Genomic DNA, 18,325 nt, shown 5'->3' with positions numbered 1-18,325 from the left:
TCAATTTGGGTTTACCTGACGTTTCTTCATCATTTATACATTTTGGGGAGGACTACCCCATAAGTGATGCTATGTCTTTCTCAGTTTATCCTATCAGGAGACACATAACGTCAATATAGTTCATTACTGTTGATGTTAACTTTTATTACTTAGTTTAAATGGTGCCTATGAGGTTTCTCCACTGTAGAGTTAATTAATCAGTGTGTTGGATTTATCAATGAATAAAAGGAAGCCAACTGGCAAAGGAGCCTGGGAAATGTAGTTTGCAGACTGCCAGTCCCAGTATTACAGAGAAGTATATAGAAGGTTCAGTGTGGGACTGAAAAACTAAACCAGCACATGAACATCTTGGGAATTTCCTTCAACCCTTTCCTTTCTTATGTTGGATTACTGGTTTCCTGGAGCTTATGTCTTCTTTTTTTTTTTTTCTTGATTTAGTCCATTTTTTGGTAAAAAAAAAAAAAAGTCCTCCATTAGCATCTTAGGTTAATTTGGAGTATAACTTTGGGGCCCTTACAAAACTGAAAAACGTCTTTATTCTGCCTCTTTTGTGTGATAGCTTAACTAGGTTGGAATTTTAGGTTGGATATAGCTTTCCCTGGGAATTTGAGAGAATTATACGATTGTCTTCCAGCTTACAGTTTTTATCTTAAAGTATGATGACAGTTTGACTTGTGTTTTGTTATTGCTGCTCTTTCTTTTTGGAAGCATTTAAGATCTTCTCTTCATACCTAGTTTTCTGAAATTTCCCAAATGTGTGCTTCGGTATGAGTCTTTTTTTGTTCATTGTACAGTGGACTTTATTTTGAAGAAGGGTGACCTGTATTTCCAGAAATCTTATATTTGTTCTCTGAAATTTTCCTCCATTCAATTTTCTCCTCTTTCTTTTTCTGGAACTCCTTTGAGCAGGATGTTGAAATTCCTGATTTTATCTGTTATTTTTCTCATCTTTTATTACCTTGTTTTTTTACTCTTTATTTTTTTTTCAGCAACTGGATGATTTCCACAACTCTATTTCCCATATCTGCTATGAATTTTTTTTTCCTGAGGAAGATTTGCCCTGAGCTAACATCTGTTCCAGTCTTCCTCTATTTTGTGTGTGGGTTGCTGCCACAGCATGGCCACTGACAAGTGTTATAGGTCCATGCCCAGGAACCAAACCCAGGCCGCCAAAGAGAGGCATGCCAAACTTAACCACTAAGCCACAGGGCTGACCCCTGCTATGAAAATTTTCATAATAGCTATCCTATTTTTAATTTCCAAGAACAGGTTTTATAGTACTTGGTATTTGTTTCCTTGGTAGAATATCTCCTCTTATCTCTCTGTGCTATTGTAGGGGGGTTTGGGCAGGGGTTTTTTGTTGTCTTTTTCTGTTCCTTTCCTATAGCCATTTCTGTAGTTCTTTTTTTATTGTTTTCATCTGTCTTTCATATTACCAAGTTTACATTTACATTACGATTACATATTACTAAGTTTTCCCTAGTTGATTAATAGCAGTCCATTCATCTTTTATTAATAATGCACTAAAAAGATGACTATCATATCTATATATGTAGATATTTGAGGGCTTGTCAACTTGTAAGCTTTGCTGTAGAACCTTCGCTGAAGAATTCAGACATTTCTTTGTTGGCCCAAAAATGTTATTACTATAGGTCTTCTGGGCTGTTCCATCTTGCTGGAGAAGCGTCTTTTCATCTCTTGACTATCAGAATTTTGGGACTCCAACAGTGATGAGATCCCACCATTTATTGAATGCCCCTAATTTCATTTTGGTGCCCCCCCCCCCCCGCCATCTGCTTTTCTTCATATCCCTGTGGCTGAAGCTTCTCTGATTCATTTTTTCGAGAGAATAAATATTCTATTCTTTGCCAGGGTAGTATAGTGGTATATTAGTTATCTGTTTCTGCATAAAAAATTGCCCCACAACCTCGCAGCTTAGAACAACAAACATTTATTGTCTCAAAGTTTCTGAGGGTTACATGTGGAAGCAGCTTAGCTGGCTGATTCTGCCTCAGGATCTCTCATGAGGTTGCAGGCAAGCTGCTGGCCAGGCTTGACTGGACTGGAACCTCTGTGCCCTGGTTAGATGGCTCACCCACATGGCTTTTGGTAGTTCCTTGCTGGCTCTTGTCAGACAGCTGCAGTTCCTTCTTACATGGGCCTCTCCACAGGGCTGCCTGAGTGTCCTAACAACTGGCTTAATAGCCTCCCCCCAGAGCAAGTGATAGAAGAAAGAGAGAGAACATAGTCAGAAAACCACAGTACCTCTTATGACCTAGGTTCAGAGGTCACATCCCTTCACTTCCACCACAATCTGTTCATTAGAGGTGAGTCACTAAGTCCAGCCCACACTCAAAGCAGGGGACCAGGAAAAGTATCCAAAAAATCTGTGGACATAGTTTAGAACTACCACGGGTGGCAATCACTTCACTTGAGTGGGGATGAGGTTGATGAGTTTCAAACTACTTATAAATCTTTTTTTCAGCTGCTTGCTTTGTCACCGCCTTTTGAGGCATTTGGTTCCTCCAGTCCATGAGCTGTTGCAGTGATTGGTTTATACCTTACTTTTCACTGACATTCTTTTCTGCAGGCACCTTTATGTGCACTTCCAGTCTGCCGTCTGCTTGCCGTCTTTGAAAACTTTGTTGATATATCTCATCAACTATAGCAATTCTCCTTTTTCTTGTGAGTTTCTGTTGTCCCACTCTCCCATTTACATAACTTTAATGAAATTTCTGGAGGAAGCAAAAATAAGTGCCTGTGTCATTCTGTTATGTTTAACACACTGTGTCCCCCTTGTTTATCCTTTTGGTCATTCTAACCTCTGTCTAGTCATCTAAATAGACTCTTGTCATGAACTCACTCTTTCATCCTATTTGTTACTTACTCATTTTGTGATCCTTTCACTTTGCTGATTTCTGAGTTATGGAAGGTTAATTTAAAAGCATTCAAAGCTATACATACTAATCAAATGTCAGTGTTCTACCCAAAGTTTCTCTGTAAGAGTTTCCTTCTCAAAATTAGGGGCCAGTGGATATTAGCACTCAGGATTCCTGTCATATTGTGGGATTCTTTGGGCCTGAAACTGAAGAGTCTACCCCCTAGTAGCAAATATCTGAAATTTTATTAATAATGTAATAGTGGAAAAATTTTTAAGTGATGATGATTACAGTAATAGTTTTTTGCATGCTTACTGCATGCTAAACAGTGTTTTAAGCAATTTTCACATATTAATTTTTAATGATTATTCTTTGTACTTCATTTTAGAAGAAATCTTGGAAGTTAATAAGCAGTTTTAGAGGCAACTGAAAGACTTACAAGTCAAATTATATATATCTCCAAGAAAATACAGAGGAAAAAGGCAGTGAATGTGAGTAAATTGGAAAGACATACCCTCTGAGTTCACATATTGTTTCTTCAAGACAAGGCCTATGTCAATGTGACTGACTTGGAAAGAATTGAAAACTTAATTTTGACTTAACATATTATGAAGGAATCTATGTAAGAAAGAAATGCTATGAATATAATAAATATGTTATAACTCATCCTATCATGTAGTAACTCCCATTAAGCGAAATCTGTATGAACAGGGATTCAGAAGTAAATCTCATCAAATACCTGAGAATACACAGTGGAGAGAAACCCTGAGAACTCTGTCCATGTGGGATCCTTATATTCATGTGCTTCTTTTTATTAGTTGCTAGAGAAATAATGTAGCAGAGAAAACCTGTACATGCAAGGAATATTGGAAAACCTTCAGCCAGTTATTCAAACTAATTGAATATGAGAAAATTCAAACTGTGGAGAAACTCTATGAATGTAACAAATTTGGAGAACTGTTGTGCCAGAAGAAGCAACTTCTGGCACAGAACTTTAGAAAATTTAAACCTATGAATGTGAGAAAGCTTCCATTCAGATGTCAAACCTCATAAGTCATCGGAGAATTCATATTGGAAGGAAATCTTATTCCTATAAGAAATGTGGGAAAGCCTTCAGCCACAAATCAAATATCACTGACCATGAGGAAATTCATACAGAAACCCTTTGAATGTAATGAATGAGGGAAAGACTTCAGGCAGAACCAATACCTCACTAAGCATCACATTGCTCTCTGGAGAGAAATCCTACAAATGTAAGGAATGTGGAAAATCCTTCAATCAGAAAGAAAATCTCATTACCCATCAGAAAATTCATACTAGAGAGAAACTATTTGGATGTAATGACTGTGAGACAGCTTTTATTCAGAAGTCAAGCCTCATTAAACACCAGAAAATGCATACTGGAGAAAAATTCTATACATGTAAAGAATGTGGGAAAACCTTCAGCAGCAAATCAAATCTCACAAAGCATGAACAAATTCATATTGGAGAGAAACCCTTTAAATGTAATGACTGTGGAACAGCCTTTAGCCAGAAGCAATACCTCATTAAACATCACAACATTCATACAGGAGAGAAACCCTTTGAATGTAATAAATGTGGAAAATCCTTCTCTCAAATCACATCACTTATTGTACACGTGAGAATTCATACAGGTAATAAGCCTTATGAATGTAAGGTATGTGGGAAAGCCTTCTGTCAAAGCTCATCTCTTACTGTGCATATGAGAAGCCACACAGGGGAGAAGCCCTATGGATGTACTCAGTGCGGGAAAGCTTTCTCTCAGTTCTCAACTCTTGGTTTACACGTGAGAACACACACAGGTGAGAAGCCTTATCAGTGTAGCACATGTGGGAAAGCATTCAGTCAGAAATCACACCACATCAGGCATCAGAAAATTCATACTCATTAGAGATAATATGAATGCCTTAAATATAGTAAAACCTTCAGTAGGCTTTCTACACATCAGAGATTCATTCTGGGGTAAAACATTATGAATGCAGGAAAGCCTTTAGCAGCAGCTCAAAATCTCTGAGACAGCAGAACATTCTTATGAGGAGAAACATTAATGAAAAGCCTGTATCCAAAAAGATTTTCAGTAAACATCATAGTTAATGCTGAATCTTTGGAAACATTCCCATTAAAGTCAGAGACGACCTGGATGCCTGATATCACCACCACAAATCAGTGTAATCCTAGAGGCCAGAGCCAATGCAGTAAGATGAGGAAGAGGTATAAGATTGAAAAGGAATAAATATTTTCAGATGGTATAATTTTTTGATACAGAGGTATGATTATTAAAACGTTGTGACAGTATGCACTAATAGATATTAGATTAATGGAATGGAATATGAAGCCTAGATACATTCCAGTTCTGTGAAGAAATGATTACTTAAATAATATTTTGGGTAATAATTGGCTTTCTCTGTAGATAAAGAGAGAGAGAGATTCCTGCCTTATATCTTACATTAAAAAAGAAAGATCCAATGTGAAAAAAAATCTAAACCTTTAGGAAAATGACTTAATAAACTTGAATAGAGAAACTTTCCTAAAGTTACACCCTCAAATGCACCAAAATTTCTTTTTTTGGTATTATGCCTTAGAGAAACTCTGAAACATATACACAGGGAGATGTGTGCCATCACGTTCTTTGCAGTGTGATTTCTGGTAACCAGAAACCATTAGCATGATTTCTAGCAGCCACATATTGGGGGTGGGGAAAACTGGAAATGCCTATCATTAGGGAAATGGTTGAATAAAATGTGTTATATTTATATGATGGAATAATGTACAGCAATTGACTGCAACAAACTATAAGTATTAACAGGGAAAGATCTCAAAACCATGATGTTGAGTGAAAAATCAAAGGGCAGATGATGCATGTAATATAATGATATCTTAATTGGAATAAAAACATTAATATTGGATATTGGTTATGGGTATAGGGTATGTATGTAAAGGCATAAAAAGAATTGGAAGTTTGTACACTAAATTCATGATGGTGATTGCCCTTAGGGACAAAGAAGGAAGGAGAAGAATGGGATCAAGATGATAGTTAAAGATTTTGGCTTCACAACTAAAGTATCCATATTTATGGATATATCTAAATATCCATAACGGTAATATGTAGAATTTAGGGTTGGAAAATCTTAAAAATAGTTTCCTCTTTTCTTTCTACATCAAAGATCTGTATTTGCTAAACTGTTTCTTGCAAGGAGATGTGCTGGTCCTACAAGTGCTGATGTGCTGGTCAAGAATCTTGTGCTATTTTGTAGCTTTGAATGATATGCTTGAAAGAATACATAAGTATAATGCCATTAGAGAGACGCAAAAATACATAGGAAGCTTACTAGGAAGACAGTTATTTTAGGAAGGAAAAGTTAGCTACCTTGCAGCAAGATGGGAAATGCTGCCGATGCACATAAGAATGGTAGCAAAGGTCTTAGATGTCCAAAAGCTGAGTATTCCATGTACCGGCTGCTTCTTTAAAAATAGCAGGAAGAGGTGAAATGAACTAGTGAAGTGTCTATACCAGTTAATGGTATTTATTATTATTCTTATTTTATGGTGGTGATTAATGCCAATTAAAGCAGTAACTGAATAGAACATGATAAATAAATAGTAGAAAAGTGTGGCCTGTAAGTAAAGATGGAAGGTAAGATATTTAGGAAGCTAAATCTGTTGGGGAAAAAGGCTGACCTCTCTATCTTCAGCAGGTGATCTCCCAGTCAGCAGCCCTGGGGATATTTATTGTTTGAGGAGGAACTTGCCTGTGTTGCAGTTCTCCACTTTTAGTCCTGCTGGGTAGCCAGAGAGGTGTGCCTTCCTCGAAGATACACCAAGAGGGGATTTCTCCTTTGTTATAAAGTCCACAGGATTCTGTACTTGTTTGGTTTTATTTGCTAGAGTCTATCATAAGGCCCTGGAGGGAAGGACTGAATGTTGTCCACCTCTGTGTGATTTACAGCACCTCACATGCATAGATATGAATGAATGAATGAATGAATGAATACTGCAGAGAAATTGAGCAGCTTTCTGATGCTGAGGTCTCAGTTTGGGCTTGCTTTTTGGAGTGGATAGATGAATACGTATTTTAAAGGCACTCAAACAAATACATGTTCAGTGATTAAAAGTAAGAGTAACTCCTTATGCTAGAATTTTCCCACCGGCAGAAGCCAGTGCCCCCAGTGCTCATTCCCCTTTTCCTCGGTCATCTCATCAAGAAGTTACTACACTATGTCTCTCACGTGGGTGATGAATGTTAGAAGCATTTTAGCAGACTGTGGCTGGGCCCAGAATGGGGTCAAGTAAAAGTAAACAGCATCCTTATTAGACGATGCTGGCCTCCACTGGTGCTTTTTTCCAGATACCCACACAGCTTCCTGGTCTTGCTAGAAAGCAGACCTCCTGGGATACGCATGCACGCGACAGTTCTGACCTCCAGGAACTTCTTTAGTTGGGCACCACCTCCTTCCTCGCTCCTTACCCTGGATGGTTTCAGGAGGATCTTACCTCCGTGCACAGACGCTCACCGCCTGCCTTGTGTGGCCACAGGAGAAACTGAGCCCAGCACTGGGGAGACGCGATGAGGGCCGCAGAGGGCTCTCTTCAGGAAACCCAGCAAGCCTGCAGCCACACATTGTCTAACTAGTCACATGTCAAAGGGGAGCAGAAGGACATATGGATGGACTAATGTTCTCACACGACCTGTGACTGCCAGAATTCTGATTCTCCAGTGCTGGTCTTACACAGCAGTGGATGTGGTGGTGGAAGTTGGGGTGGGAGAAGATCCATTCCATATATTTGTTTACTGACCCCAAATATTTTAAACTGTAATTTTTATTTAATGCTCAGAAACTAATTAACGTATCATGTATTGATTCATCATTTTTACATCAAGCCATTTCTTTGATTTTTTCTTTTTTCTGAAAAATTCTAGAATTTACCTAACTGCGATTATACATGCATTTATCATGCCTATGTTGATGTTTTAAAATTTGTATCCATGGGTTATTTACTTTTTTTTCAGTTCATGAAAGTTTTCCTCAACTACTTCTGTTGGCATTTGCTCTGGAGCCTTCCTGAGGAATATCTGTAATTGTTTAGTTTGTATCTCTAACCCCTACTCTCTGTATCTGTCGTATTTTTTCTTTTTTCTTTCATCTCTTTCCTCTGAATCCTGGGAGAACTTTGCCTTTGACATCACTGATATGATTTTTTGCAGTGTCAATTTTTTTTAAAGTTTTAGTTCTTAGCAGCTAATATCAACCTTTCCTATAGTGGTGAAGTTTTTGGAAGTTACTCAAAACTGTTAGATTCAATTGTATGATGTTTTGTTTTTTAATGGGGGAGAAAAGAATCTTTTCTAATAGAAAGTATTTCTGAAAACTAACTGCTTACTGTATAAAATTAAATTACTTAACTAGTTTATTAAAAATGAAATCAGGGGCTGGCCCAGTGGTGTAGCGGTTAAGTGCCCACGTCCTGCTTCTTGGCAGCCCCAGGTTCACTGGTTCAGATCCCGGGTGTGGACATGGCACTGCTTGGCAAAAGCCATGCTGTGGTATAAAACAGAGGAAGATGGGCATGGATGTTAGCTCAGGGCCAGTCTTCCTCAGCAAAAAGAGGAAGATAGGCAGTAGTTAGCTCAGGGCTAATCTTCCTCAAAAAAAAAAAAAAATGAAATCAGAGTGGCAGTATAATAAGTTAAACATTTTAATTTGCTGTTTTACTGTGTATGGTATATTATGTATAGTCTATTTTCTCATCATTTCTAGCATTATTTTGCAACAGATTGGTTGGACTCATATATTTGTTATTATCCTGTTATTTAAATAATGATACATGCAGTGTCTTTGTGAAGAGAATTCAATTTCTCAGAGAAACTGACTTGGGTATTCATTTCCTGACTTGTTCTCTTTAAGCTGAATAGTAAAGGTTTAGAAATTTAGTGTCTTATTATAATATTTTAAACGAAGAAAATCATTCTACTTTCTAGATCTTCCATTAAGCCATTGAGTAAAATGCCAACCTATTCATCTCAGCTTCAGTCTTGCAGACTTTTTTTTTTCTCGAACAATTCTGACTGATAAGATTTTCTGAAAGAACGCGTGCCACAATTACTCCCATCCCTCCCAGTGGTGAGGGAGCTGGGATAGTTACATACCAGTCCCTGGGGGATGTTGACTCCCCTTCCTTGTGACCTGCTGCCCTCTCCTGGGCAGAGCGGTATTTCACAGCTATGAAAAAATCCCTCAGGCACAGAGATGCAGGTACCAACAGCTGAAAGTTGTCTGAAGCATACTGCCGCTCTTTGCTCCTGTTTAATGGTACTTAGGAACAAGTAGGCGAACATGGCCACTGCCTACATGAGTTTTACATTCTAGTGGCAAAGGGGGAAAAAAGTGAAAAAAGTAAAGGAGGGAAATGAGGTAATTTGATATTGTGATAAATACTGCAAAAGAAAGAAATAGGTGATAAAGAGTAAGCTAGGTGATATTTTCAGTAGAATTGTTAGGGAAGATGTCCGAGAGATAACAGAGCTGGGATGGTAAGGAAGCAGCAGTGTGGAAGAGTGTTCTAACGAGAGGGATAGGGACTCTCAAGACTTTGAAATAAGACAGAGCTTGGGGTATGCCAGTCACAGAAAGGAAGCTGGTGTGGCTGCAGCTTAGGGAGGGGGAAAGCGGTCCACTGAAGGGTCTTCAGTATGAATTACATTTTGAAAAGATTGCTATCTGTAGAAAATGGATTGGGGGGAGCCTGAGTGAAATCAGAGAAAGCAAGTAAACTACTGCCGTAATTCAATGTAGGGATGACAGTGGCTTACACTGGAAATGTTACAGGGGGAAAGAAGAGAAATGGACAGTTTGAGATATATTTTTGAGGTAAAAATAGGACTTGAGGTAGCTGAAGAGAAAAAAGGAGTTATCAAAGATAATTTTTAGGTTTTCTGATTCAGCCACTGAGAAGTTGGTTGTGCCATTTAGGAGCATGGGGAGACGCATGGAAGCAAGAATGCTGTTTTGGACACATTAAGATTGAGGTGTCTCTTTAATAGGAAGTACAGATGTAAAGCAGACAGATTAGTTATATATGATTCTCAAGATAACCGGCATTTTTGCCATTTCAGACCACATTGTTGGATTAAAGAAGTTTGTTTTTGACCCCCATAGCTTAGCCATTCCACACTTTCAAATTCATATTTGCATTCTTTCTTACATTAAATTAATTGAGTTCTTGAATTTCTTCACTAGCAGACTGGGCATTGCATCTGACTGGAGCCAACATTCATGGCTTCATTTCAAAAGAAAATAAATCTGAAAATCGAGTTTTCATTTCATCTTTAAAGAACACAAATTATTTGAATAATTTTTAAAATCATTCTCAGTGAGCAATTTATTGACTTGAGCTCCCACACACCATGATATTTTCTCATAAATTGCTTTTAAATATTTCCAGTTTTACAGTGATGGACGTTGCTATGGCCTGAATGTTTGTGTCCCCCAAAAATTCATGTGTTGAAATCCTAACCCCCAAAGAGATAGTATGCGAGGGGGGCCTTTGGAAGGTGATTAGGTCATTAGGTTTGAGATTAGTGCCCTTATAAAAGAGACCCCAGAGAGCTAGCTCGCCCCTTCCACCATGCCAGAAGTCTGCAACCCAGAAGAGGGCCCTCACCGGACCCTGACGATGCTGGCACTCTGATCTTGGACTTCCTGTCTCCAGAACTGGGGGCAATACCTTTCTGCTGGTTATAGGTCACCCAGTCTATGGTGCGTTGTTACAGCAGCCTGAATGGACTGAGACATGTTAACATGCATCTTCGGTCTATCATCATAAGTAAAATCTCTTGCAGTTGAAGTGGTACTTCATTAAGTTTCAAAAACAATCAAAGCCGTAGAGCATGTGCTGTTTTGCTGTTTGCTGCTCTCTCAGACCTCACATATTCTTCATTATCAACACAAAATTTTCTGAAAAGGTGATCACAGTTGTTATGTGACATTATTGATAGTCTTAATTACTAAGAGGTCGGTAAAGAACTAACAGTTTTTCATTTGCTCCATTGAATCCTTATGATGTAAGTATTATTATAATTACAGTTTTACAGGGGCCGGCCCCGTGGCCGAGTGGTTAGGTTCGCGCGCTCTGCTGCAGGCGGCCCAGTATTTCGTTGGTTCGAATCCTGGGCGCGGACATGGCACTGCTCATCAGACCACGCTGGGGCAGCGTCCCACATGCCACAACTAGGTGGACCCACAGCAAAGAATATACAACTATGTAACGGCGGGGGGCTTTGGGGAGAAAAAAATTTTTTAAAAAATCTTAAAAATAAAATTTAAAAAAAATAAAAAAATAATTACAGTTTTACAGATAAGAAAACTGAGGCAAGTTGCGCAAGGTAAGCTAGAAAATGGGAGAGCCGGACATCAAACCCCAGCAGTCTTGCTCTTACTGCGCTTTACTCCTTCTCACACACGACCTTGGAAGAGACTTTCATGAATTAGAAACACCAAGAAATGGTTAAAAAAATTGCTAAGTCAAAATTAACTGGTCAAAAAAAGGAATAAGCCATTGGACAGTAAGAAAAAATGATCAGAAGTGTTTTTTAAAAATAGGCATTTGCGGGGGATGAAGACACAAGTATAAATACAAACGAGCAAATGAAAAGGAACAAGAACTTAAGAGCTAGTAAAGGGTGTCTACTGGGGAAGAACGAGGGCACATTCCTTTTTGAAATGAGAGGGAAATTGAGGTAAGGGCCCAGAGAATAATCATTGAGGATACAGAAGGGTCATGCTGAAAAGACCTTATCTCCTCCCAATGTCCCTGGTCTTTCTCCATAGGCCATGGCCTTTGAGGAGACCTTCCCACCAAAGATCTCAGTGTTGTTTCTGGGGCTTTCCCCTACCTGGTCAACCTTTGCTCACTGGGGACAGTCCTTCTGTCACGTCCCTGGCAACCATCCAGGGCCCTTTCCCCTGTTCCAAGAAGGAGACCACATCTGGCTTAGAAATGGAACATCCTGATCATAAGAAAAGAAATAGGACTTGATGGTACTGTAGAAGTTCCAGAATTCAAATTCTGTCCCTTAGAAATTAAGGAAGACAGGCAAGTGCAGAAGGGATGAGAAAGAGGACGAAAGCTCAATAGAGCGGCCCATTTCCCAGTCTGCAAAGCACAAAGCACGCCCTTAAGAGGAGGGGAGAGCAGTTCTGCCATGCACCTGAAAGACAACCTGGAAATGCGCAAATAAGGAAGAAGAAACTCCAGAAATCTTTGGAGATGGATGTGCTTACCCACTGAGATCAGGTTGCTCTCGTTCTGTAACATTGTATCTCTGTACAAATTCTTCTGAGCGGAGTCCAGGCACTCCCACTCTTCCTGAGAAAAGTCCAAGCCACATCCCTGAACGTGAGCAATCTCTGGAAAAGCAAATCCCTGTAGTACTAGTGAAGTTAAATACTTTAAGATGGAAGAATAGGAAATGTAAAAGGACAAAGAAGGGAAAGGGTGAGAAAGGCCAGATCTAGAAGCTTGTGTTATAATAGAGCACACTAAGATAATTAGAGTACATTCTAGTTGCTTCAGCATGGTAGGACCAATCCATTAACCGCACGTGCCTGGGAGTGAACAAAACCCACGTGGAGATTCGAAACACAAAACACAATGTTTATAAAATTCAAAGCAAACTATAGGCTTGTCAATGAACAAATTGTCAAAGACAGAAATTCCTCATCTCCCTTGAAGGACTAAGGAAGAAATGGGATTTTTCCAAACTATCTAATAAATATTTATTTCTTGGAAAGTAGGATTTGTTAGAACTAGGAACTAAAAAGTGGCTGGATCTAGGAACAAGAGGACTTCCAACTGGAGAGACAGAGGCTGGGCCTTCTTTTCACTGTAATTTTTAAAAACAAATTCAAGCTTACAGGATAGCTGCAAGTACAGTGGAAAGACATGCCCCATACCTGAATATGTGTGAGTGTGTTTCTAACAAACAAGGACATTCTCATATATAACACAATGCGACCCTCAAAATCAGGAAACATTGAATAATGATTGCCTAGACAAATCATTTGAATTTTGCCAATTGTCCCAGTAATGTCATTGATTGCAAAAGAAGTTCAAAATCATGTCATGTCTCCTTCATTCCTTCAGTCTGAAGCAGTTTTTCAGTATTACTTTGACCTTCATGAATTTGACCATTTGAAGATTATGGGCCAGTTATTTTGTGGAATAACCTTAAATTTGGTTTTGCCTTATACCTCCTCATGATTAGATTCAGATTAGACATCTTTGGCAGAAACGTCACACAAGTGAGACTGTGTTCTCAGTGCATCGTATCAGGTGATACCCAGCTTGTCCCATTACTGAAGATATTCACTTAGATAATTAAATTAAGGTGGTGGTGTCAGACTTAGCTGAGGAAGAAACTTCAAGAGTATGTAAATACTTTTTAAGAAAAATGGCCCACGTTTCTGAATTTTTTTTAATGTACCCATATTATTTTCAATATGAGGAAAGAACGGTTAAACTATTTTCAACACAGGAGAATGAAGGTGGGCAATATCCAAGGAGGGGAGGCATTCTGAGCAAAGGAAAATTATGAGAAAATAGGACAATGTTGTGACTTAAGAGGTGGCCAGGAAGAGAATGAGTGTGCCCGAATCAAATCACACCTACGTGTTCCTGAATATCCCTTCAGTACCCCTTGTCTCAGGCTAGAGACAAAGCCTCCGTGGAACAGAGAAATATTATCATATCCAGACCATTCTGTGAATAAACAAAATTCAGGTGAGTGCCATTTCAGAAGCAGTGACACTGTGCACATAAAACAGACAGCACAGGATCTGGCACACAGCTGGTGTTCAACAATATAAAGGTAAGTTCCACTCTGTCCTCTACTGAGTTACTTATTTTAAAATTCTATGGATAGAATCTTTACAAAATACCATGCAAATCTTTACTGTGGATGGAAATCTTTATAAAATGTCTTACAAATCATTACTTTAGAAAATGGGATTTAATGCAACTCTAAACATTTCGTAAGTAGTTTATTCCTCATTAATAATGTCTTTAAATGGAATATCATAAACACTTCATTATGAAAAACCTTATAATAGTAATTTTTATTAGATGCATATTCCACTATGTGGATATAGAATGATTTACTTGACGATTTACCTATTACTGCCTGTGAACTCTGGACCAGTTCTTTACACATACAGAATTCTGCATATCTCTAAGTATATCTATGAAATAAATATCCAGAAGTAAAATCATTGAAAATTAAAGGTCATTCCCAGGTATTACAGTCTTTGATTCTAGACAAATCATTCTAAATCTTCTTCTTTTTTTTTTTTAGAAGACTTATTTAGTCTCCTTCCTTCTTTTTTTTCTTTAAGTACGCTTTTTGGTGAGGAAGATTGGCCCTGAGCTAACATCCACAGCCAACCTTCCTCTTTTTTTTTTTTTTCTCCCCAAAGCCCCATACATAGTTGTATATCCTAGTTGTAGGTCATTCTAGTTCCTCTATGTGGGATGCTGCCACAGCATGGCTTGATGAGCAGGGCTAGGTCTGCACCAGGATCTGAACCAGCAAACACTGGGCCACAGAAGCAGAGCGTGCAAATGTAACCATTCGGCCACGGGGCAGCCCCTAAACCTTTTGAGGTTAGATTCCCTTTGGAGGATATTAAGGAAATATAGCTTCTTTCCTCAGAGGACAGAACTGGACTCTTCGGGTCCACCTGAGCACTGTCCAATAAAAACATAACGCAAGCCATACACGTATTTTTAAATTTTCTTGTGGCCATATTTTAAAAAGTAAAATGAAACAAATAAAATTAATTTTAATAATATACTTTATTTAATCCAGTATTTCCAAATATCATTTCATCACATAATCAATATAAAAGAATTATTAAAGGGCTATCTTACATTCTTTTGTCCTAGTAAGGAAATCTTGAAATCTGAGTGTATTTTACACATACAGCACATCTCAACGCTGACCAGTTACATTTCAAGTGCTCGAAAGCCACTCATGGCTGGTGGCTAGCAACCTGGAGAGCCCAGGCACAGCGCTGCAGCTCCCATCATCCCCTCAGGCAGGAACAACCGAGAGGAAAGATCACTGGATAGGTCTTGATTAAGACATCTCAGGAGAAGGAAAACAAACACTCCCGTGCTCTGAAAAACAAGGCAGCACTTTCAGGGAAGAAAGAAAACAGCCACTCGCCTCACAGTGTATAGATGTCCACCGTTTTTTTCCTTGTCCTCTGGCGCCTTTCTTGGAGATGGGCACAAGTAGGGAAAGAGGAAGGAGTCGTGAAACACAGGCCCCTTCTTGCAACCCAGACTGACCAAGAAAGATCACAGCCTCCATCCTTCTCCCCTACTTGTCACAGACCCACAGAGGGAGTCTGGGAAGGCAGTCCCTCCAGGATCAGAGAAGCGCCAAGTTCCTGGGGGCCGGGGGGGGGGGGGGGGGTGGTGCAGTCCAAGGGTCCAAGGTAGGGCAATTCAGAGGATGCAGGGCATCTCCTCCTCCTGTCCCAGAGCTAAACTGGGGGGAACTTTCCATTCTAACTTTCATTCTGAGACCTGGTGTGGGGCATGGGGACTCTTCACCTGAAACCTTCACTCCAGGCTCATGTTCCTACTTGGGGGCCATTTCTCTGAAACTGAGGCCCCTGTCACAATAAGGTGAGAGGACAGAGGAGTAGCAGAGAACTCATAGTCACAAGCTCCTAGAAACTCTTGCACCCACAGTTAGCCTCAGGGTGCACGTCACTCCCATAATGTCCAATTTGTGTCTGCTCCTAACAGGATACAGAGTGGACATACCAAGAGGAAACTGTATAGCGGGGCTGGGCCCCTGGCTGAGTGGCTAAGTTCAGGCGCTCCACTTTGGTGGCCCAGGGTTTTGCTGGTTCGGATCCTTGGCATGGACACGGTGCTGCTCATCTGGCCACGCTGAGGCAGCGTCCCACATGCCACAGCTAGAAGGACTCACAACTAAAAATACACAACTGTGTACCAGGGGGCTTTCGGAGGAAAAAGGAAAAATAAAATCTTAAAAAAAAAAAAAAAAACTGTATAGGACGTGCTCCCATGGAGGCACTGTTGTAAAAACCTGGGATAGGCCCTGAAAGAAAAACAAGGGACAGGCACTAATACCAATCCCAGAAACACGGAAATCAGACACACAATGCACCCATCCCCTGACAGTTACATTCCTATAGTCAACATTGACCAGGGGCTACCCAGTGGCATAGTGATTGAGTCTGCTCTTGCTTAGGGCCAATCTTCCTCACCAAAAAAATTAAAATAAAAAAAAAATTGACCAATGGTCAAATGTTCACAACTTCCCTCACAGTCTCAAAGATCCCCAAAAGAGATGATCCCAGAAACCCAGAAATGAAGACAGGAACCTCCCACACCCACTAGCTTCTTAGCCAAACTCCTACAGCCCTTACACGATGTAACCACACTCACAGTTGCCCTCACAGAGACACAAGAGCATCCCCACACAGCCACAAACCCACCGTTAGAAACAGTGAAATGACGACACGCTGCTCCCCAGTCCCAGCCAAATTCCTACCCAGTCAGTAACACAAATGGTGACACACAGCCACACAAACGATGTTTCCACATTCTCAAAGATCCGCAAAAGCACTATCACACTGTCACAATCCAGCCAATATAAATACCAGAGACAGCAGAATGACGATATGCTCGGCCATCTCCACTTCCCCTCGCCACCAAACTCTTACCAGTCAGTAACGTCAGTGTGACGAATGGTCACACGCAGGCACTCAGATTCACATTCACGGTCGTACCATCACACTCACAACCCGGACTAGAAAGACAATCCCTCTACATACACTCAGTAACAAGGGCAAGAGTCACACACAGCCCCGCAAGCCCCGTTCCCGTCGTCGCAAACAGCCACACACGCAATCCCAAAGTAACAATCATGCACGATGTCACCCAGCCGGCCGGCGCGCGCACACACACGCCTCGCCTTCGCCGGCTCGGGCCCCCGCAGCCCTGAGTCCCCCGCCCCGGGCTCCCGGCTCCCTCGCCGACCGCCTCTCCCGGGTGGGTTCGGTGCGGCTGGGTCTCAGCCGAACCCTCCACAGCCGAACTGCAGGAGCGGAGCCCCCGCCTCCGACCCGGGAGCCCGCGCCCGCCCTGCACCCCCAGGCGAAGGGACTGCGGCAGAGAGCAGCCTCGGGCGCAGGCGCCCCCAGGAGAGGTGGCCCAGAGCCCGGAGAGCCGCGGGCGGCGCCAACGGGGGTCCCGGCTTCAGACCGGGCACCTCGCGGCGCCCTGCACTGCGGGGCCTCAGAGCACCCCGACCTCCCTTCCCTGGGGAACCAGAGAGGTGGCCCAACCGCGAACGGGGGCAGGCGGTGGCCTCGAGGAGGGGAGGGTCCTGGGAAATGTAGTCCAGGGCAGGCGGCCCCTGGGGCGCAGTGGACCCTGGGAAAGGTAGTCCCGAGTCGGGCCGGGCGGGACTCCTCTCCGCGTTGCAAGGGCTGTGCCTGCGCAGAGCCGGCTTGGCCTGCGATGAGGGACCGGGCCGGAGCACCCCCGCCCCCCCGGAACTGAGCCTCTTTCGTTGGCTGGGTCGTTCATGCCCTCTATGCGCGAGTCGGCGCCCCTAAAAGGTGTGAGTGTCCGGGGAGGGGGCAGCATCCCGCTCTAGGCGGAGGCTGTGGCGGCGGGGAGCGGAGGGAGGCAGCTGCCAAAGGGGTCAAAGGAGAGGCTGGGGTCCTTAGTGACAGACCCTGGGACTCTGTACGTATTGTGACTTTACTCCTGTAGGGCCCAGTGAGGGAGGCTCCGTAGCTGCGACTGTGGGTCACACGCTCAAAAGAAATAAAACAAAAAGTCCAATGATAAGAGAATTAGAGTTTTAAAAGTTTTCTAGCCAGTGAATAGAATAATAGAGATCTGAGAAGAGATAACAGAGAAAATAGAATGGTGAAATTATCAAATAACGCAAGAAAATTTCCCCAAGCTGACAGACATGAGTCAAGACGAAAGTCTATCGAATACCAAGCACCAATGGGTGAAAAAGATCCACTCCAAGGCTTATAACTAGACACTTTCAAAGCATCAGGGGTGGCAAACGGCCACTACTGGCCAACAGGGAATAAGCCCGTTACAGTGTCTCTCTCCCACTAATTACTACTTAACACTGTGGACCAAATACAAAAGGTACTACCTGAGGACTCAGAAATGTAAACAATAGTAAACGGAAGTGGAAGGAGATAAAAACATGACGAATGAACAATATGGAGGCATGTTTACAGGGGTATTTTCCTCCTTTTCTCCTGGCTTTGACTGGAAGGAGGGCATGTCCCAGAACTGTGCAGTCGGTGAAAATAGCAAAAGTTATGAGAGAAACCCCTTCTTTCTAGCCAGAGGACTAG

General features: G+C 41.5%; 1 long non-coding RNA gene and 1 pseudogene across 1 annotated transcript; one reads left to right on the top strand and one right to left on the bottom strand.

The window, feature by feature from the left end:
• The first annotated feature begins 3,780 nt into the window (after positions 1-3,780).
• LOC103561566 (zinc finger protein 260-like) lies at positions 3,781-8,922 on the top strand (annotated as a pseudogene).
• Positions 8,923-14,728: 5,806 nt separating this feature from the next.
• LOC139073480 (uncharacterized) lies at positions 14,729-15,928 on the bottom strand. Its single transcript, XR_011522258.1, has 2 exons — positions 15,729-15,928; positions 14,729-15,071 (listed from the first exon to the last, which is right to left on the bottom strand). It is a non-coding gene; the product is annotated as an uncharacterized lncRNA (long non-coding RNA).
• Between the last annotated feature and the right edge of the window lie 2,397 nt (positions 15,929-18,325).

The sequence above is a fragment of the Equus przewalskii genome, chromosome 9 (assembly GCF_037783145.1).
Source record: "Equus przewalskii isolate Varuska chromosome 9, EquPr2, whole genome shotgun sequence".
Lineage (NCBI taxonomy): Eukaryota > Metazoa > Chordata > Mammalia > Perissodactyla > Equidae > Equus > Equus przewalskii.
Note: the sequence above shows the minus strand (reverse complement) of the source record. Positions and strands in the feature narration are given on the sequence as shown.